We start from the raw sequence: 22,775 nt of genomic DNA on the forward strand, positions 1-22,775 counted from the left end.
GAAAGAGTAACAAAATAAATTTGGAAAAGCTAACAAAGGCCTAATCCCATAAGGACTTTAAGAACCTGTGAAGTTAGATTTTATTGCAAGTACTGAAGGAAGCCATAGAAGAGTTCTTAAGCAGGTTATCACCCTGTAGGCTGTATAGAAAAGAAATTGTAAATTTGGAGAACATGGGCGAGAAATTCACACTTCACTCGCAAATACTTTCCATTTGTTTGTTTACTCACACATTGAGTTCCTTCTGTTGCCTTATTCAACATAACCCTGGTCAGTCCTTTCATTTGCAAAAGCTGGGAACTACAGTAAAGCATAGAAAAGTAACTTAAGAGAATTGTATGTGCTGCTTTTGGAAATCACATCCTAGTCTAAGTTCTAACTGCACAAAGTTTTTCCTAATTGTTGATATCTACCTTTGTCTGACTTCTGAAGCTTAAATCTACCCCGTGTTATATAGGTACTTAATTTTTATAAGATGAAAAGATCATTGATTTATTAATAATAAATTATACATATTCATTCACTATAATACATTTAAAATATTGACTACCAATTTACAAAAGAACATATGCAGGGCGCCTGGTGGCTTAGTCGGTTGAGTGTCCGACTTCAGCTCAGGTCATGATCTCACAGTTTGTGGGTTCAAGCCCCGCATCGGGCTCTGTGCTGACAGCTCAGAGCCTGGAGCCTGCTTCGGATTCTGTGTCTCCCTCTCTCTCTGCCCCTCCCCCACTCATGCTGTGTTACTCCCTGTCTCAGTAATAAATAAACATTAAAAAAAATTTTTTTAAAGAACACATGAATTTAGAATAAAAAGACTTGAATGAACATGAAACTAGTTACCATATTTTTCAACTGAAGAAAAAGACTCAGAGCCATTAAATGATTTACCGGAAGTCTGAAAGAATTTAAATTGACTCTTAAATTTATCAAGCATGGTGCTCTTTTCTTTAATTGGGCATTTAAACCTTATTTCTTTGAAATAATCATTCTAGTTCTTGTTATGTACTCCTCAAGAAAATGTGTGCAAAAGGTAAAATAGTCATGTTTGAAGAAACATTGACAAAATGTTGATTTGTTGAGAGAGGAAAGGTATTAAGCACAAAGTGAGAGTGACAAGTGTTGATTACACATTTTCTAAGAGTGGTGGCATTTCTTCACATTTGAACTTACTGATGATTATATTTAAGAAAAAGCAGCTGGCAAGCAGAGGAGAAGGAAGTGGTGGAGACGGCAGCTTGTTTAGATGGCCAAACTGTTGGTAGACCAACTGAAGGCCGTATTAGTAAGGATTGACAGACCTGTTACACAATCTGTGTAAAGAGAGGCAGTGATCTTGTTAAGGAACATTATACTTCTGTTGAGACCATAAATGCCATAATTCCTCCCTGTATCCCTACTAAATGTATAAGTTATATAGATGGAGAAGGGACTGATAGGAAGAATATACTTATATGCTGCTTACCATGCAGTTCTGTGGTTCTTTTTTCCACATGTTTGATAAAAATACCTTTTTCAAAATGAATATTTGGAGGGACAGTTGAAATTGTACTCTGATCCATTTTGAAGCCATGTGGTTTTCTTTTGCTTCTTATTTGCTGAAACCGATTTATATCTGCCCTACTTTATTACTGCTTTATTAAATAAGTGGTAGGATAACACTGATTTAATTTAAATAACTGAAATATCACTCCTTCACCAAATAAACATTTTTATGAGGTTATGTCTCAGAACTGGCCTAGTGAAAGAACCTATTCTTGAGAATTAATGGTTAATACATAAATGCAGATTTGGACCACTTCCATTTTCAGTCTGTCCTATAATACAGCAGAATGTCATCAAAACAAGGAAGGCATTTGAAATTTCTTTCAAAAAGGAGTCTTTGGGGGGGCTACCTTGGTGGCTTGGTCAGTTGAGCACGAGGTCATGACCTCGTGATTCCTGAGTTCTAGCCCTGTGTCAGGCTCTGTGCTGGCAGCTCAGAGCCTGAAGCCTGCTTCTGAATCTGTGTCTCTCTCTGCCCCTCCCCTGCTTGTGTTCGTGCGCTCGCTCGCTGTCGCTCACTCGCTCTCTCTTAAAAACTCAATAAAAACATTTTAAAAAATTTTTGTAAATGAATCTTTGAACAAAACGCTAAAGTAGAAGATAAAAGCTAAAGAAACCAAGGAAAAAGGTAATTGTCAGAGAAAGGAAAGATTAGACCCTAGGTACCTTTAATATGAGGAAAGCCCAAGAATCCAAAAAAACATTTTGGAATGAATAAATTATTACTTTGTTTCCATTATATTTGGACACTTACTCTATTAGTCCTTCTTAGCCACTTTATACTTACATTCAAAATTAAGACTCCTGTATGCTAGAATGTAGTTTAATTGCCATTGAACTCAGGCCTTTGATGTTAGAGATAAGGAGGCTGAGATTCAGGGGGAAATGCCTTCCCTCATGTCTCAGAGCTAGTTAGTGTCAGAGTAGGGAATAGAATCCAGCCTTTCTAATTTATAGACCAGGGTTTTTTATACAGACCCTGTTATGGAAAAAAATTTTTTTAAAGGTGGGAGGATGAAAGCTGGTACATTGTTAAATAGACAGTACTAATTGCGTATACTTTTATATGTTCTTCTGATTTTTAAAATAAATGATAATTGATGTTTCTGCCTCACTGGGATGAGAGGCTCGTGATTTTTTCCAGCCCTTGACATTGTTAGTCTTGGTTTTATGTCTTAGGAAGTAGTTTCTCTGCTAGATGATTTCATGTCCTATGTAACAAAGTTATAAGAAGTTAATAATATGGATGGATCTGTTAAAGCCCTCTAAACAAACTGTTGTTAATTTTATAACTTATTGGAGCTTCTGTTTATAGGGAAAAAGAGAGCTGTAGCTCTTCTTGGATTAATCTTTAGGTAGGAAGGGCAGATCAGTCTCTTAGCATTAATTGGCACTTAAAATTATTTCTAGTTATAAATACATGTGTCTCCCATGAAACATCTAAAAATTTTCCTGTCTTTCCCTACTTTGTGGAATCTACAAGTAGACATCCCAAGCCTTATTTCCCCAGAGCTTCTGGAAGAGATATATACAATATTCCTAACCTAATTCAGCTCCTTCAGCTTAGAAAAAGAACCCTTTTTATATCAACGTGAAAATATGTAGATTTGATCAATTTTCTCTTTTCTAATTTTTTTTTTAATCTTGACATTTGCCTTTATTTTTTAACAGGCTTTTATTATTTTATTTTTCTTGTATAAAACTATGTGGTGAGCACAACTGGAGCCTGGGTCCTCTGCACGGAGATGGCATGGGTCTGGACAGGGTGGTCAGTGAGTTCCTGACAGGGAGACTTGATGAATGCAGTCTCTTTCCAGAGAGGGGGGAGAGACAGGTCTTGGGAATCAGAAGTGGCCTTGGTGAAGTTGCCCGGGTGGCAGTGCCGTCCCTGGCTGACGTGTAGCGGTCATTAGGACCATCATCACCCTTATCTTGGGCACAGGGGCGGAGACGGCACCGGTGTCCCTGGGGTCGAGGATGAGGCGCACCAGCAAGAGCCACAGCGGCCGGTCACCCCGATGGGACGGTGTGTGGCTTGACGATTGTGTCCCCTGAGTCACCTCGCCACACAGGTCAGTGGAGGGCTTGACGGGGATCCTGGCCTCATGGATGACAGTGGCTACCTCCTTGGAGCACTTAACACCCAGACCGACGTATCCATTGTCCTCGCCAATGACAATAAATGCCTAGAACCTGGTCTGCTGGCCAGCACGGGTCTGCTTTTGTGCCAGCATAGTCTTCAAAACCTCATCCTTGAGGGATGCCCCCGGGAAACAGTCTGTGATCACAGATTCCATGATGGGTGGAAGAAGAGATAGACCTCCTCCAGGACGTGACCCTCATGTCCTTGACCAGGTGGCCCAGCTTGGTCATGGGGATCCACTCCTTGTCCTTGCCTCTGTGAGCTCGGTGATCTTGGCAGCTTTGACTCCTGTTGTAACCCTGACCCCCGGATGCTGCTACAGAAGCTGCCAGAAGCTACTGCTGTGGCGTCCCATCCTCGGGGCCCTCCCACAGCACTAGTGTCCTCCACCATTTGGTGTTTTCTCTTTTCTCAGGGAAGCACATTTGCCCTTTAAACGGTGGAGAGAGGGGTGCCTGGGTGGCTCAGTCCATTAGGCCTCCAACTGGTACTCATGTCATGATCTCGAGGTTCACAAGTTAGAGCCCAAGCCCTGTGTGGGGCTCTGTGCTGACAGCTCAGAGCCTGGAGCCTGCTTCTGATTCTGTGTCTCCCTCTCTCACTGCCCTTCCTCCACTCGTGCTTTCTCAATAAATAAATAAACAACACACAAACAGTTAAATAAAAGGTAGGAGGAAAAGTGATAGTCCCCTGTCCTCAGGAAGGGGTTTGTATATGTCTTTTAGGAGAAGAGGAATGTGTATACCCCTGTTTCTTCAGTTGATATTAGCATGATAATTTTAGTACCTTTTTACAGATCTGTGGAAAGCTGGTAGCCTTACTTTAAAAATCTGGAATCTCATTATATTCACAATTCAGAATTCTAGTCCTCTCCCCTCCCCAGTATCTGTAAATATACCTCCAATAAGGATTCAGATATTTTTTAAATTTTTATTTATTTCTAGGAGAGAGAGAGAGACAGCGTGAACAGGGCTGGGTCAGAGAGAGAGGGAGACACAGACTCTGAAACAGGCTCCAGGCTCTGAGCTGGCAGTCAGCACAGAGCCCGACGCGGGGCTCGAACCCACGAACCACGAGATCATGACCTAAGCGAAAGTCGGACACTTAACCAACTAAGCCACCCAGGTGCCCCAGTTCAGATATTTTTTAGAAGTCTAGTGTCTTGACCAGGTTCTCTGGAACCCCCACTGGGTAAGTGAAAGAACTATGGATATTCCTTAAATGCCCAGGTGAAGGTATATCCCCAGACCAAGAAGAAGTCTGCTACCAGAATTGTAATCTAGTTTGTGTGCAGGGCACACAGTTTGTATTTTCAGGGCACTCTATTAGTAAATGTTTTGGATGTTTCTTCTACAAACTTAGTATGCAGTTTCAGCAGTTGCTGATATTCTTTTTTTTTTTTTTTATGTTTATTTATTTTTGAGAGACTGAGACAGAGCATGAGCAGGGAACGGGCAGAGAGAGGGAGACACAGAATCTGAAACAGGCTCCAGGCTCTGAACTGTCAGCACAAAGCCTGACACAAGATCATGACCTGAGCCAAAGTCGATGCTCAACCAATAGAGCCACCCAGGTGCCCCCCCCCTTTTTTTTTTATGTTTTTTTTAATGTTTATTTGTTTTGAGAAAGAGAAAGAGTTAGCAGGGGTGTGTCAGAGAGCAGGAGAGAGAGAGAATCCCAAGCAGGCTCCATTCTGTCATCGAAGAGTCTAAAGTGGGGCTCGAACTCATGACCAGAGGTGAAGTCAAGAGTTGGATGCTTGACTGACTGAGCGACTAAGGCACCCCCACATATTCTTAATATTGGTGCTAGCTCAGGTAATTTTCAGCTTTGTCCCCAAGCTAATAACATACTAACTGATTTTGATTTTGCATGGGATTGATTAAAGAGTTATTAGCTCAGAACCATCCACATAAGAGTTTGTCCAATGTCAGGTCTGAGAGCAGTATATCACAGTATGTTATCCTGATATATTGCCATTTGGGGTAGAGGATGTTAATAAGAAACAATTCATTCAGCATTAGAATATTGACTAGGTGGTATTATAGAGCCTGAAAGGCTTGATACATTCTTCATATCACCCAGACTTTTCAAAGAAAGGTAATGTAGCATTTTTCTACTTTACAGATTAACATTGGCTTCTGCCTTCCTTTTTTGTTTTAAAGTTATATTTATTTATTTTGAGAGAGAGAGAGAGAGAGAATCCCAAGCAGGCTCTGCACTGACAGTGCTCAAAAACAGTAGGGCTCAAAGTCACAAACCATGAGATCATGACCCGAGCCAAAACCAAGAACTGGCCGTCTAACCAACTGTGCACCCATGTACCACTGGCTTATCACTTTCTTAACGTGCCCTCGGTTCAGTCAGAGCTGGTATAAGAGGGCAGGACAAGCAGCAGTGAGAACAGTTTCTGAAATGTCACTTAAAGTTGTCAGAGCTGAGATTTTCCAAACTGCTCTTCTACAAAAAGCAGAATCTTGAGAGTAAGAAGCAAAAGTAGTTAATTTAGCCCTGAGAGATAGTATGCCCATTTGACCAGGACGTGGGCCTTAGGCATGTAATTGAGTCTAGTCAGTCCTTGAAGGGTTATACTATATTGCCTTCCTGTAACTAAGAACACCTCCCTGATGGCAACCACTGAAACTCCTGAATTGTGGTTGACACGGTGGGGGAGATAGAGGACATCTAAGCAATGTGTAATCATGGGATTCGTGATTTGTGCTCGGCCCCAGCACTGACAGATAGTAAAGAAGCCACATAAATACATGCTACTCCTCAAAGCCCCTCTTAAACTTTTAGGTCGAAGTTCCTGTGTAACATCCTTGTGCATTTCTGCACCTGCTTTCCCTCAATAATACTAGTTTATTGGATAGAGATGACTTTTAGTCTCACTGTGAATGTGTCTGTTGGATTAGTACAAGGTCTGTGAAGCTTTCCAGTGCTCAGGAGTCTACTATATCCATGCCTCCTGATAATTCCAAGAGAAGCTATTCTCAGAAAGATGAAAATTCTAAAATGAAGCAAAAAAGAGGGATGGATTTGGACCTAGCCATCTTGGGTTTTTTCCTGTTTAGAATTGAGACATTTTAGGGGCCTACCCTTGTTAAAATGGACTGTCACCCTGAAGCACAAGCGGAGTTGAAATCCAGCTTCCTACCAGTAAACCCAGGGAGCATATACATTGGCTTCAGATCTTTTTCGGTTACAACACCCGGGGACCCCAGTGGACCCAGTGGCTCTCAGACTGGGGATTAGTCAGGCCTCTAACAAGGTACACTAGGCAGCCAGTTTGCCTCTCTTTACAGTGAGTGCCCTCTACACGTTATTATCTTTAGCCCCTCTACCCAAGTAGAAGCTTGGATGATTTATGTGCTTGTAAGCATGGAGCTGAGAGTGATTGAAAGTGAAATAAATTATATCACCAAGTCCTAAAAATTGAAGGGAGAATTCAGGCATAAGGAAACCAGACAGAAACTCAAAATTCAGATACAAGGTAACAGAACAAAACTCAGAAATATCAGACTTGAGCAAGAGGGCTCACAAAGAAAGTAAAATATAAAATGCTGAAATAACAACAGCAATGGCCACAAATACCTTTGTGGGAAAGGAATTATTCAACAGCTCCAAACTGGCTCAGATTCCTAGTTGATTTATGTACCACCAATACCAATTCCATCTCTGTTTCCATGCTAATGCATAGCCCAGGGAGGCTGCCAAGATTTCATAGAAACAAATCATTCAACACCACATTTAAGGTTTGGAGATAGAATTCTATTACCAATGTCTGATTGGATCTCAGCTCTTAGTCTTTTCTTGCAACAGACAACCTCTCAGTTTGAATTTCAGATTTGTGTTAGGTCTTGCTTATTTTACTTCATTCTCAAAGCAACCCTGTGAAATAGGTAGTATTCCCATTATACATCATTGCAATGACAGACATCTTCATCTGTTCTCTGGTAATTGACACTGAATGGTGAATCTATGAACTCCAAAAGTCTGTGTATCAGACATTGTTCAATAGACTCATTACGTTAAGGAGTTTCTGTGCAGTAGGCAGCATTGTTTTGTGAGGTATCAATTTCTCTGACTTCATTGGAATAGATAGCTACTACAGAAGTATTCTGTTTTTTAAATATGTTATTGTTGTAATTGACCGTAAGCTGCACATATTAACAGTACACAATTTTTTATTTTCTTCAATTGAAGTATAGTTGATCATAAGTATTTTTAAAAAGAGTTAAACTAGAGGAAAAGAATAGCATGCGACAAAAGAGATAAAAAAAACCTTTAGGTGGTAAAAATATTAAAAAATCTAATTATTGATTATAAGAAAATATAACTGATTTTTCTTTAGCACAAGGAGAGAACACTCCCCAACTAAATTATATGAGGTTGACATAAAACATAATCTACAAAAACCTGACGAGAAGTATGAAAACAGGCAATGAAAGGCCATTCTCAATCATGAATATAAATGAAAAAATTCTATGTAAAAACTATTAGCAAGTGAGTTTAGTATTACATTTAAAAATTTTACATTATCACCAAATTAGGATTATTCCATATTGTCAAGTTGGTTTTGTGGAAATTATCCTACTAAATAAGCTCTTAAGGAAATTTTCTTCTTTCCTGGTTTTTTAAGAGCTTAAAGGACATCCATAAAAATTCTGTAGGAGAAAGTATCCTTAAAAAAAGAATACCGTCAGTGTCTCAACATTAAGACAGTATTCTGGAATCCTGGTAGTAAATGCATTAGAAGAAGAAAAAAATTAGAAAATAAGAATTTATAAAAATTCACATGTATATCAAGTCAATACACAAAAACGTAATTGCATTTCTGTACATTAACAAAGATTAGAAAATAGAATTTTTAGGGGCGCCTGTGGCTTAGTCGGTTAAGCGTCCGACTTTCGCTTAGGTCATGATCTCGCGGTTCGTGGTTTCGAGCCCCACGTCGGGCTCTGTGCTGACTGCCAGCTCAGAGCCTGGAGCCTATTTTGGAGTCTGTATCTCCCTCTCTCTCTGACCCTCCCCTGTTCACGCTGTCTCTCTCTCTCCTAGAAATAAATTAAAAAATATTAAAAAAAAAAATAAAAAAAAAAAAAGACGATAGAATTTTTAAAAAGATGTAAATCCCTCTTGTTCAAGAATATAAACACTGAAAGAATTCAGTTCTTCCCAAAGTGATTTCTAGATGCAGTACCATTCATTGGCATCCTAACAGAGTATCACTTACATTCATTAATGTATCAAAGTCAATTCAAATGACAAATCCCCATAGGTTGGTAGTATAGATGTTAATGCAAACTTAGGCCACCTTTGAGAACAGTTTGGTGTGGTCCATTTCAGGCACATTTTTTGAAATAGGAATCTGATAATATTGAAGCGTATATCCAAAGGCTTACTAGAATCCTTACACATTTGAAGCCCACTGAAATATATTACTTCCACATAATAAGTAAAATTTGCCCTTTTATTTTTTTGTTTTTAGTTTTATTTAACTACACTCAACATGGGACTGGAAATCATGATCCTGAGATTAAGAGTCACGTGCTCTTCCGTTTGAGCCAGAGGCAAAAGGCCCCAAAATTTGCCTTTAAAAAAAAGGACCTCAGTCTTCAGGAGAGAGCAGCAAAGCTGTGACTGTATAGATACCAGTTCAGATTTTACTTATTTCTTGCCATTTGGTACCCAAAACCACTTCCTTCCTCTTCCCCAGATACATTCTCTCACTTTCTAAACAACTTATTTTCTTCATCCAGCCTTAGATTTTTTTTTTAATGTTTTTAAATGTTTATTTATTTTTGAGAGAAAGGGAGACACAAAAATCTGAAGCAGGCTCCAGGCTCTGAGCTGTCAGCACAAGAACCCAACATGGAGTTCAAACTCAAGAACCGTGAGATCATGACCTGAGCCCAAGTCGGACGCTTAACCAACTGAGCCACCTAGTTGCCCCTAGATTTTTTTTAACTTAATTTTTGTTTGGGTTTTTGGTATATGGAATGGAAAGTTCTTTCATCCTTTTCTTCTTCTACTGGATTTATTATACTTTCTTTCCATGTTCACACCATAGCAAAACATTTCATTCTTACATACCAATATAACTAATGATTAAAGAGCTTTGTACCCTGGACCCAAACTGCTGAATATGAATCCTGGTTTTACTATTTACTAGCATTATGATCTTGGGAGATTTAAACTTCTCTGTTTCTTCTTCTGTAAATTGGGCCAGGGGGAGGATGATGGCATCTGTCTTACAGGATTGTTCTGAGGATTAAATAAGGTTAATACTTAGGAAGGTTTGACAAGATCTAGCTATATATAATTGTATTTTTATAAATAAACAGTAGCTTGGCTTTTCAAAACCTACCAGAATTTCAAACCTGCAAATTTAGATTCTTCAATGTGATAAGTTGGTGATAATACTGTTTGATTTGTCTTGTTTTATGACCTTAAGCTCAGCTAACATGGGCTTTTGAGTGACTTCTGTGTGGTAGCCATTGAGAGAAATAGATATACTTGAATGTTAAGTATATGAAATGAAAATTGTATGTGTAATAAGGTTCAAAACAATAAGGATGGACACATCCTTGTGGCTAGTAAATAGTTGGTAATTTACAAACTAGTTCAGTTAGTTGATCATACAAAGAAGAGATTTTTAAGCCCAGGGAGTCTAGCTCCTTGAAACTAAACTTCCTGGGCCCTTCATATACATTTCCATACTTAAAAAAATTTTTTTTAACAATTTATTCATTTTTGAGAGACAGAGCATGAGCAGGGGAGGGACAGAAAGAAAGGGAGACACAGAATCCAAAGCAGGCTCCAGGCTCTCCGCTGTCAGCACAGAGCCCCGATATGAGGCTTGAACTCACGAACCATGAGATCATGACCTGAGCCAGAGTCAGACAGTCAACCCACTGGGCCACCCACGTGCCCTGTACATTTCCATACTTTTAGAAGATACTTTTTAAAAAGATGTGTGGAGTGGAATTTAATTTTCTGGTGGCAATTCACATAGTACTACAGATATAAAATGTTTAAAACTTTTTAAATTTAGGGAATATGCAGAATAAATGTTTAAATATAACTTTTTAAGAAAAATTAAAATATATAAAGTAAAGCCCGACAACTGGGCTATGTGCTGGCCCAGAACATAACTGTTTCAGATTAAAACAACTCACTGGGATCTGCGAATATCTTCAAAAACAACATGAATTCTGTTGGCACAAATTTTAAGAGTAAGAAGTTAGAATTTGTTAAGTATGGTAAAAAGCTTCTGAGTTAAAATTAGTCTCTTCAGAAAGCCCAAATATGAAGCAACCTGAAATGTGCCTTATTTTTTATCAATTACCAGAGTAAAATTGCCTTAACACTTGGAATTAAGCGACCTAAAATAATAATAACAATTCTCTGGGGTTTATCACACTGCTCAGATGACAGTGAATAGTATTATAAATAGTTTTTGTGGTTACTCAGTTTTTAAAAATCAACCTAAAGAGAAAACATAGGAAAACATAATAGTTGTAAAACAAACTGCAAATGAGTTAAAACTTAGATATATGAGTACATGAAGAGCCAGTGGAAACTTCCTAAATGTAAAGGTTCAATTATATATATATTATTCATAATTAAAGTTACTAAAATAACCAATGAAAACTATAAATATATCAGAATGAGCAGAGATGAGAGAAAATAGGGTACATTTTAGAGGATACATAATAATAAAGGTAAAATGAGTACAGTAGTAAACACCAAACTAAAAACAAATAACCCAAAGTCATAATTTCTGGATTTAAACCAAATTTGGATTTGAACTGGAATTAGGAGATTTCTTGTTTTAAATTACTATTTTTATTGAATTCATATAGGCACATGTTTGATCACATGGTTAAGGAGCCAAATGATTTAACAATATTTGTTAAGAAAACTGAGAAGCCCAGGCCCCCATTCTATCTCTTTGATATATCCTTTCCCAGGGCATGTATGTATGTATTTTTGAAGGATTCTTTTGACATTTACCTCCGTATCTTTAGATAACAGTATTGTATCACTGTTTCTTATATATTGACATCCACTTACAGAAGAGGATCAGCTCTCTCTCACTGTGGTAACACTACGCTTCCCATTCTTCCAGTTACGCATGGAACCTCCCATATTTCTGGATCTTTCTTTCAGATTAGTTTAATAGTTCCTCCAGTATAACTTCCGGTCTTCTGGGTTGGGGAGACTATCTAGGAAATTGAATTCTTCAGTTGACTTTTAACCAGTCCTTAGTTTAGCCTGGCAATGAGCCTTATTTTCTATTTTTTAACCTCTTAGGTGCTCTGAATTTTTCTTTTAACTCTTATTCAGTTGAGATACCAGTAATAAGAGTCTTTTGAAAAGATTATGCTTATCATTTATAGTCAGAAATGAAGTAGTCGTTAATTATGATTACTAAATGAAGTAGTCCTTTAGATTTTATTGTGCTATAGATGAGTATTATATGATGTGGAATACATTAAGTGTTCACCTGAGAAGTTTCCCAGAAAAAGATCTTACTGCTTGTAAATGGTGGAGAGAGGGGCGCCCGGGTGGCTTAGTTCCAACTCTTGATTTCAGCTCAGGTCACAATCTCACAGTTCATGAGGTTCAGCCCCTGTCCCACTCATGTGTACATGTGCACTCTCTCTTTCTCTCTCACTCACTCAAAATAAACTTTTAAAAAATGAAGAGAATAATATGTATTTGTGGAATGTGTCTACCAATGTATTATGAAGCTTTTCTATGAACTTTGAGGATAATCATGTTTTGGAAAGTCTTTCAGGAGAGGTGCCAAAAACTGATGATTAAGGGGGGAAAATATGTGACTGTTCATGTTTTAGTTTATGCTCAGCAACATGTACAGGTGTGACTTTGAGAGCTAAGTTATAATTCATTTTCCAGTCACCAAAAGCTTTATAGGAATTTGTGATAATGACAACATAAAAGTCATCAAACTATCTTTCTACTTAATCATTAGGAAGACTTGATTTCCTTGTTAGAGCTTAAGTGCATCATCAGGATTGTAAGTGTTTAGAATACTGGATGGGCTACATTCAGAAATAAACATTTTAAAAAATTACTTGGCTAATAGTCACAAGTGTTTTTATAGTTTCTTATGGTTTGCTTGCAGTTCTTATGGTTTGCCCTTTGCTTGCTTGAAAGAAGAACCTTTCAAGAATATGAATCCCTTTGATTCATGAAAGCCATTCATTAAAATGTATAGATGTCTTAACTGATTTGTATTGTTCTTTTTTTTTTTTTAATACATTTTCCCCTAAACATTTGTTACTTTTGAGAGAGTGTGTGTGCAAGCTAGGGTAGGGGGAGAAAGAGAATCGCAAACAGACTCTGCAGTGTCAGTGTGGAGCACGATATGGTGTTCAATCCCACAAACCATGAGATCATGACTAGAGCTGAAACCAAGAGTCAGATACTTAACCATCTAAACCACCTGCATTGCCCTGCATTGCTTATTTTTCATAAAATGGCTCTTATGCTAAAATTGGGTTTGATGCAAAGAATACAAAAATACTAATTCAAAGGGATCCCCCTGATGTATATAGCAGCACTATCTACAATCGCCAAATTTTGCAAATAGCTCATGTCCATCTACTGATGAATGGGTAAAGGGGTGTGTGTGTATGTATGTATGTGTACACACACACACACACACACACACGTACTACTCACCCATGAAAAATAATGAGTCTTGTCATTTGTGTGGATGGAGCTAGAGAGTATAATGCTAAGCAAAATAAGTCCATTAGAGAAAGACAAATATATAATTTCATATGTAGAAGTTAAGAAGCAAAACAAATGAGCAAAGGGGAAAAAAAAGAGGGCAAACCAAGAAACAGACTCTTAACTATCAGAGAACAAACTGATGGTTACCAGAGGGCAGGTGGGTGGAGGGGTGGGTGAAATAGATGATGGGGATTAAGGAGTGCACTTGCTGTGATTAGCACTAGGTGTTGTATGGAAATGTTGAATCACGATATTGTACACTTGAAACTCATATTACACGGAACTTAAAAAAAAAAAAAGAATTGGGTTAGATGTAATGTTTTTCTCAAAATGCATTCTTCTAAAACAATATTGTGTAGGTAATCTCATTTTGTTCTGTGTCATTTACAGTATTCAATAGGAGGATCTATAAAAATTGCCTACATGTCCTTTGATGGACAGGCTAGGAACGAAAGCGCTACAGCATTTCAAGCTAGTATGGTAGGAAGCATGTAAACTTTTGTTCTAGACTACCTGACTTTGAAAGATCCTAGGTCAGCACTGCCCAATAGGGCTTTCTTGCAGTGTTGGAAATGTTCATTCTGCACTATGCATTTTGGTAGGCACTAGTCCTATGTGGCTAGTGTGACTGAGGAACTAAATATTTAATTTAAATTTAGCTATATATTGTTAATGGCTCCTGTATTATAGTAAATATTAAGAAATTGAGGGAGAACATAAGTATAAAAATGGTCACATTGACCTATGTTAGGACTTCTGGTCCAGATTAGTTTGTTTGGAATAGTTTATAGGCTCTCCAGCTTATTCCCTTCTGATCTTCCAATCCTTACTGCTTAAGTTTTTGTTTTTGTTTTTAACTAAAAAAATAGGTTCATATCCAAATGCTAGGATTGAGACTTTTGATAACTCTGGGATGCTTGTCATATTCACCTCAACTGTCTTTGTGTGTCTAACCCCAACTCTTCTCATCAGTAGGAAAGAAATCTTATTTTGACAATGGCTGGTTAGTTTTTCCTAGTTGGGAAATTCCTCTAAACTTTTCTAAACTCCCAGTTAATTAAGGCATCTGTTCCATTTACCAATAAAACTACATTTCCTAGGGTGTTTTCAGATGACTCATTGACCCAATTATTCTCCCAAGTATTTCTAGAATCTTACTAGTAAAGTTTAACTCTACCTAAAAAAGTAACTGACATGATTCCTTTAAAAGAAAATAGTTCTGCTAAAATTTCTCCTTTCAATTTGAAGTATAATAAATATAGTACTTAAATTTTTTTTTTTCTTAAGGTTTCAAGTTTCTATTCCCAGGTTAGCACAGCCCTTGTAAGATGTTTTCAGTCAGAGTTGAATCTTCCTACTAAAGTGAACTCATCGAGTCCTGTGATCTCAGACAGTGGAGTCCCTTTACTGCTGAGTGCTGTATATATCATGGTCCAAAAAAAGAAGGGAATACAACCTACACCCCCAAAAAAGTTTTACAAGCTACATTTCTACAGAAGACATATACAAATAAGATAGGAAATGTGTTTAAAATATCCTAAACACCTAGTTTCTAAATTATACTTATTTTGATAATCATAAGTATTTTGGATGCTGTCTTGACTGGAAAAGGAACATGTTGCCAACCTCCTTGAAAGGTGAATGATTATGGGGCTCCTGGGTGGCTCACTTGGTTAACCATCTGCCTTTGGCTCAGGTCATGATCTATGGTTCATGAGTTCAAGCCCTGTGCTGGGAACCCACTACAGATCCTCTGTACCCCTCTGTCTCTGCCTTCCCCCATTTGTGCCCTCTCTCTCTCTCTCTCTCTCAAATATAAATAAAATTTTAAAAACTTACAAAAAATAAAAGTGAAAATATTCCACATCTCTGTATGCACTAAACTTTAATGTGTATAGCTCTCTAAACATCGTAACATTTCATAGTTTCACTTGCTGTGCTTTTATAAATGCTGCTACAGATTACTCACTTGGTGTCCTTGAAATTGAAGTTGAGTTTAATTTTCCTTACTTTGCTCTTGATAACACCCATAAGACTACTAACTGTTATATATAATTAACCACCTTTGCGTGGTAACAGTGGCAGATGGACCCGACCTGTCTTTACATTTTGTGCCGACTTCTCATTTTCTAACATTTTTCATTTTTGAATGCTCCGAGATTTGTTTATTAAAGAAATAATAAGCTCTAAGAAGTGCTGATGTTTTTCTGAATCAGTGAAACTTTCAGAAACCTTATTGCCAAACAAATACACCTATAACTAGTGGGAAGTAGTTGGAGATTCTCTAAGTGACATGATAAATCCTGACTTCTACAAAACAGAATATGTAATAGTACTTTCCCAGATTTATCGATGAATGAAGCCAAATTCAAAGTAATTCATTTTGGACATAGAATGTAGTTCTTAACCTGAAGACTAGTTTATCAAAATTTAAGTGGTTTATCATATACCTACCTACTCTCTAAATTGGATGAGACTTTAAATCAGCATATATCCTATTTAGAGAATAGTTGTCAAAATCTCCCTCAAATGTTTTCTTTGGGACACCTGGGTGACTCAGTCAGTTAAGTGGCCAACTTTAGCTCAGGTCATGATCTTGTGGTTCATGGATTCAAGCCCCACATTGGGTTCTGTGCTGACAGCTCAGAGCCTGTAGCCTGCTTCAGATTCTCATTCTCTCTCTCTCTCTTTCTCTCTCTTTCTCTCCCCCTCCTTCCCCCCCCCCGCCCCCGCTCAAGCATTCTCTCAAAAAATATATACACACACACACACACGTATATATATTAAAAGTATTTTTTCTTGGGGCGCCTGGGTGGCTCAGTTAAGCATCTGACTTCAGCTCAGGTCATGATCTCACAGGCCTTGAGTTCAAGCCCCACGTTGGGCTCTCTATTGTCAGCACAGAAGCCTGCTTAAGATTCTCTACCCCTCCCCTGCTTGCTCTCTCTCTCTGTCTCAAAATTAAACATATAAAAAAATAAATAAAAATGTTTTCTCTGAAAAGACTTAAGTACTAGTTCAGTTCATCACAGCATCTCAAACCCTATAAGAATTCCTTGTACTTTGTAGATGGTAGTAATGTGAATTCGTGTGCATTACCAAGAAACTATTACAAAGGAGATCAAAGGGAAATTATTTTCAGTCAACTGTTACTACATCAGGAATAGACAGGAATCATTTCAATAATTTCTTCTATGAAAAGAGAGGCAAGAGATACATAGTAGGTCATTTCTATTTAGAGACATTTTTTAACATTAGTCTTCCTGTTTTGCTGAAAAGGGAATCAGATGTTCATCTTTTTTTCTTTTGTCATTGAGCAGGAAAAAGTTACCAGGAGAGGAGAAGCAGGTTCTGAAATTATTAATTCATACAATTTTAGGAAATTCCTCCTGCTGTAAAGTGAAGTAACTTTAAGGCTCCTGCCAAAATTTTAATTTTCACAGTGGACCATCTGTTTACCATTCAGTTGACCTTTTATTTTGAAAGGGGCAAGATTTCTTCCTCCCTAGAAGAGTGTCCTATTCTGTGCTTCATAGCACACAGACTGATTTGGTTAACGAGCTGTGCTTTTCCCTTTTGCACCTTAGCTTAGGTTCATGGGTTTTTATTAGTGTTTCTACTTTGCTCCTATACAAAAAAACCTAATTATCACAAATATTTGCCTTCTTTTTTAACATATGATTTAGTAAAAATTTTTTTCCTTTTGTGGGAGTTTCTTGGGTGCAGAGAATGGAGTTAATCTTACTAATTTCCTAACTCATTCATCCAAAAAAATACTAGAAACGCCGTTATGTGTCAGGTGTCCTGCCTGGCACTAAAGGCCCTGTGGTTAGGGATCCAACCAGATGGATTCTTGCCTCTGGAACTTGTAGTCTAGTTTGTGGCACATTATCATCAATCTGTGAACATAAACCCTATTCTTATTTTATTAACTTTTCTTTACCTTCACCCTCTTTCCCCATTCCCACTCCACAAGCATCCACTCAAATACACGTCCTTGGGAATATAATTTAATTTACCTTAATGGTAGTATAGATCTCAGTTTATTCTTTACTTCTTCACCCAGTACTATATTTTAAGCTCTAGCCATCAAAGTCACTACTTCAAACTGCATAGTATTCCATTGTCTGCATCTAACACATTTATTTATTCATTTTCCTGATGATGTAATCTGTGTTCCTACCTGTGCCCTGATACAAATAACACTGCAGTGAGCAAGCACCCTGTACACATTACATCAGGGACCTGTGCAAGGATTTCATCGGAGTACTTACCCAAGAATGGAATTCTGGCTCATAGGTTAAGAGAATGGCTTATCAAGAAGTTCACAAAAAGGTTCCTCTTTTCCCCTATTCTCGCCAATACTTCATGGTAGTCAGTTTTCTAATTTTTATTTCTCTTACAGTTTTGAAGTGATATTTCTTGCATTTTCTTGATAGTTGGTGAGAGTGAACTTTCTTCATATATTTGACAGCCTTTTTAACCCTCGATAAATTGCATGTTAATATCTTTTGCTCGTTTTTTTCTGAGTTTTTTTCTTGTTTTTGTAGAAGTTCCTTGTATTTAAGATTCCAATTGTGTCAATTTGGGATGAAGAAATCATTATTTCCAGAGCATTTTTCACTGAATAAAAATCTCCATTTGAATGAGACTAAATCTGCCAATATTTTATCTCTTGTAAATTTTTTTTAAGTTACATTAGTTTTGCCTTTCAGCTCTGTTTAATCCATAGGGAATTTGTGTTCCACATAAATACTCTGACTACTCTAACTACATACAAGCTCTAACTACTTTTGTATAAGTGAATTTGTAAATTTTCCAACTCTACTTACTAAAGAATCCATTCTTTTAGATGTCTTCTGTTACTGCTAGGTCTGTTTGTTTCTGGGTCAGCACTAGTTTGTCTTTATTACCTTGGCTTTGTGCTGTCTGTCTCGATACCTGGGAGGGAAAATTCCCAGCTACCCCCACAAATACATACATATAACTTGAGCTCTTTCTTTGAAATTAGCTTAGCTTTCCATTGAGTTGGGTGAGATGGTAAACAGCTTTTTTTTTTAATAAAAAAAAGATAGTATTTTTTTAAGCTTTTTATTTTTGAGAGATATGAGAGAATGAACACAAGCAGGGGAGGGGCAGAGAGCAAGGGAGACACAGAATCTGAAGCAGGCCCCAGGCTCTGAGCTGTCAGCGCAGAGCCCAGCATGGGACTCGAACACACAAGCTGTGAGATCATGACCTGAGCTGAAGTTGGACACTTAACCAACTGAGCCACCCACCCATCCCTTAAGATTTTATTTTTAAGTAATCTCTACCCCCATCATGGGGCTCAAACATACAACCCTGATGTCAAGAGTTGCTTGTTCTCCCAACTAAACCAGCTAGGCACCCCAGTAAACAGCTTTATTAAGATATAATTCACATACTATACAATCTACTCATTTAAAATATGCACATCATTGGTTTTTAATATATTAGTAAAGTTCTACAACTATTAACCAAATAAATTTTAGAGCATTTTCATTACCCCCAAAGAAACGTTACACTCCTTGGCCATTGCTTCCCAACCCTCCCACCCTCCAGAGCCCTAGACAGCCACTGATCTCTTCTTTTTGTCTTTTGATTGTCTGTTCTAGACATTTCATATAAATGGACTTATATAGTAAATGATCTTTTGTGACTGACTTTCACTTGGTATAATTTTTTCAAGATGCATCCCACTGTATAGCATGCATCAATACTTTGTTCCTTTTTTATGACTGAATAATATCCCATTATGTGGATATACTACCTTTTGTTTAGCCTTTCATCAGTTGATGAACATTTGGGGTGGTTTCTACCTCCAACTATTATGAATTATGCCACTGTGAATATTCACATACAAGTTTTTGTGTTGACATAGGTTTTTCACTTCTCTTGGGTATTTGGGTATTGACCTAGGAGTGGAATTGCTTCGTCAAATATTAACTCTATGTTTAAACTTTTTAAGGAACTTCCAAACTGTTTTCCAAATTAATTGCTTCCCACTCACAGTGTATAAAGGTTCCAATTTCTCCATATTCTTATCACCTTTGTCTTTTTTATTATAGCCACCCTAGTGGGTATGAAGTGGTATCATTGTGGCTTTCATTTGCATTTCCCTAATAAATAATGATGTTGAGCATCTCTTCATGTGCTTGTTAGTCATTTGTATCTCTGGAGAAATGTCTAATAAGGTCTTTTGTTCATTTTTTAATTGAGTGTTTTATGTTTACTCAAGAATTTAATGCATTTCATCAACCTTATTGTGTTTTTTGACACAGTTTTTTAATTTAAAAATTATGTATGGTTTTTCATGTAGTATTTTACAGTTTTTTTGTTTATCTCTTTCTCTTCATCAGTCTTGTGTGGGTACTCTTTACAAAGCAGTAGTTATGAGTTCAAGCTCCAGAGTCCTTCTGCCACATATCAGTTCTGTCACATACCAGCTGCATGACCTTTGGTAGGTTACATAACTACTCTGTGCCTTGGTTTCCTCAAATGAAAATGAGTGAATTGATAGAAGATCATTGAAGGAATTAAATGAGTTAATATATGAAAACTGTTAAAACAGTGCCTGATAGTTTATAACTGCTCACTTACTGCTAGCTGCTATTAATAGTGGAAGGCTTTTCTAAGAGTCAGCTTTTGCTTCTGTTAATAACTATTGTTTTAGTTCTCTATTTTGTTGATATCTGTCCTTTGATTCTTATTTCTTTGTGCTTACACTCCTCGAGTTTAACACACAGACAAATATTCAAAGCTAGACATTTGTAATGAATAACTACTTCAGGTATATCCTACAACTTATAATTGTATGGTGGTTATATCTGACTTATTAATAGTCATATTTATTTTTTCCATGTCTTAAGTTTATTAATATTTATACCATTCTGAACAAGTCAAGTGACAAGTGCCTTTGTACGTTTTTCACTTCTTAAATCACTAACTCCTTTTCCAGTTCTCTCTATATTGATATTCCACAAAGTTTTGATTCTGGATTGTTTAGGGTTATACTTTGCTGCTTTTTTCCCTCCATTGCTTGCTTTAAAAACAAAAACAAACAAACCATTATGTTAACTATTCTTTATCATATCTGAGATATTTCCTAGAATTCTCTTGGATTTATTTTTGTCCTTGCTGGAGTTTACTCAGAGAGGGTCTCCATTTGGTAAGCCTTGTGAATTTTAGTATGCTTATAGCTAAATTTATTTTATTGTTATATTAAAATGGTATTTTATCTCTATGTAAAATTCTAGCTTCAAAGTTTTATGGGGTTTTCTTTCTTTAAAACTATCTCTCTAATGCCTCTGGTTTCTAGTGTTGGTTTTGAAAAGTCAGATGTTCATCTGATTCTTATTCCTTTGTAGGCAATCTGTTCTTCCTTTCTGGAAGCTTTCATATTTTTGTTTCGGAAGACCTTAATATTCACTGTAATTTGTCTAGCCTATGAGAATTTTCTGAAATATCTGTTTGGCACTGTGAGCAATTTCAGTCTGAATTTTTTTTATTTAATTCTGAGAAATCCTTAGATTCTTACCTGTATTTTCTCCTCTTTTTTCCCCCTCTGGAACCCCCCCCCCCCATAGTATTGATACTGGTATTTCTACCTTTGTCCTTCTAAAGTTTCTTTTATATTTTCTGTCTCTTCATCTCTTTCATCTTGAAAAATTCTGTTTGAGAATTCCTCAATTGGATCGTCCAGCTTACTGATATGTTCTTAAGTTATCAGTTCTTGTATCCAACCCATCAAGGTCCTTTATTTTAGATACTGATTTCTTTATATCCAGGATTCCAGTTGGATTTTTCTCTAGGACACTTTTGCAATTCATCTTTAAGTACTCTTTCCCCCCACCCCCCCCCACCCCTGAGTGGGATTAGGGACAGAAAGAGAGCAAGCTTGTGCATACATATGCCAGGAGAAGGGGCAGAAGGAGAGGGAGAGAGATCATCTTAAGCAGGCTACACACCCAGCTTGGAGCCCAACGCCGGGCTCAGTCTCAGGGCTATGAGATCATGACCTGAGCTGAAAGCAAGAAACAACACTTAACCCACTGAGCTGCCAAGGTGCCCCAGGTATTCTCTTTTCTTTAACAGGTTTATTATAACTTATTTTATATTAAATTTTAAAGTATTTTTAAGTAATGTCTATACCCAATGTGGGGCTTGAATACCCAACCATGAGATTAAGAGTTGCATGCCCCACCAACTGAGCCAGTCACGTGCCCCTACTTTTAAATCCTTGTTTTGTTTGGTCTAAAAGTTCGTCTCTAAATTATTTCATTTGTTGTCTGTCTTTTATGGCTGTTGTGTACTCTCAGATGTTATTATTATTCACTGGCCTTATATCTTCAAGATTTTGTTGCCAAGAAATAACTGGCAAATGATATACTTTTATTCAAATTATTTTTATATAAAACAAATTGGACTTAAAATTATCTAAATTTAGCAGGATATTTCAATGATTTTTAAAATTTCTCTTAAGAATAAAATGTTTTTGGGGCGCCTGGGTGGTTCAGTCAGTTAAGCGTCCAACTTTGGCTCAGGTCATGATCTCATGGTTTATGGGTTTGAGCCCCGTGTCAGACTCTGTGCTGACAGCTAGCTCAGAGCCTGGAGCCTGCTTCAGATTCTGTATCTCCCTCTCTCTCTGACTCTCCCCTGCTCACAATGCTTCTCTCTCTCTCTCTCAGAAATAAATAAAACATTAAAAAAAAAAAAAGAATAAAATGTTTTTCCTCAATAACTTGTTTAGTCTTGATTATACTAAGGTTATTTGTTACACTTTTTTTTTGGTAAGCAAGTCTGTGTTGCACTCCTATACCAGGCCTGTTATTAGGAAAGTGATCATCTGCAAGTTATTTGGTGGATATCAGTTACCTGGTTTAGGGCAGTGGAGGTGGGAATAGTTTCTGCCACCACCTTTAAGAAGGTCAGGTTGTCCTTTCATTAGACTAGACCCTGGCACTGCACCTTTTCTCCTTCTGCTTCTTTAGTGTTCATCCCCAGAAGCAACTCTGCGGTATTATGTATGTTCAGTCAGCCAGATTTATTTCATAATTACTTTTTTTTTTTTTGAGAGAGAGAGAGCACAAGCATTGAGGGGCGGAGAGAGAGAATCCCAAGCAGACTCTGCTCTGCCAGCACAGAGCCCAACACAAACTGATCATGACCTGAGGCGAAATCAAGAGTCAGACACTTAACCAACTAAGCCTCCAAGGTGCCCCCTATGTCATCTTTCCCCTCCTCCCCACCCTCCAGGTCATCTCTTCAACTGACCCTTTGAGCTTTCTTTCCTGCC

At 37.5% G+C, this 22,775-nt stretch overlaps 1 protein-coding gene and 1 pseudogene across 2 annotated transcripts in view; one reads left to right on the forward strand and one right to left on the reverse strand.

Annotated features, from left to right (window-relative positions):
* The window catches only part of ABHD17B (abhydrolase domain containing 17B, depalmitoylase), a 47,229-nt gene that overhangs the window by 13,087 nt on the left and 11,367 nt on the right, over positions 1-22,775 (forward strand). The gene's annotated exons all lie outside the window — the stretch shown is intronic.
* LOC120238007 lies at positions 3,248-4,081 on the reverse strand (annotated as a pseudogene).

The sequence above is a fragment of the Hyaena hyaena genome, unplaced genomic scaffold, assembly GCF_003009895.1.
Source record: "Hyaena hyaena isolate Hyena2069 unplaced genomic scaffold, ASM300989v1 scaffold_196, whole genome shotgun sequence".
NCBI classification, from domain to species: domain Eukaryota; kingdom Metazoa; phylum Chordata; class Mammalia; order Carnivora; family Hyaenidae; genus Hyaena; species Hyaena hyaena.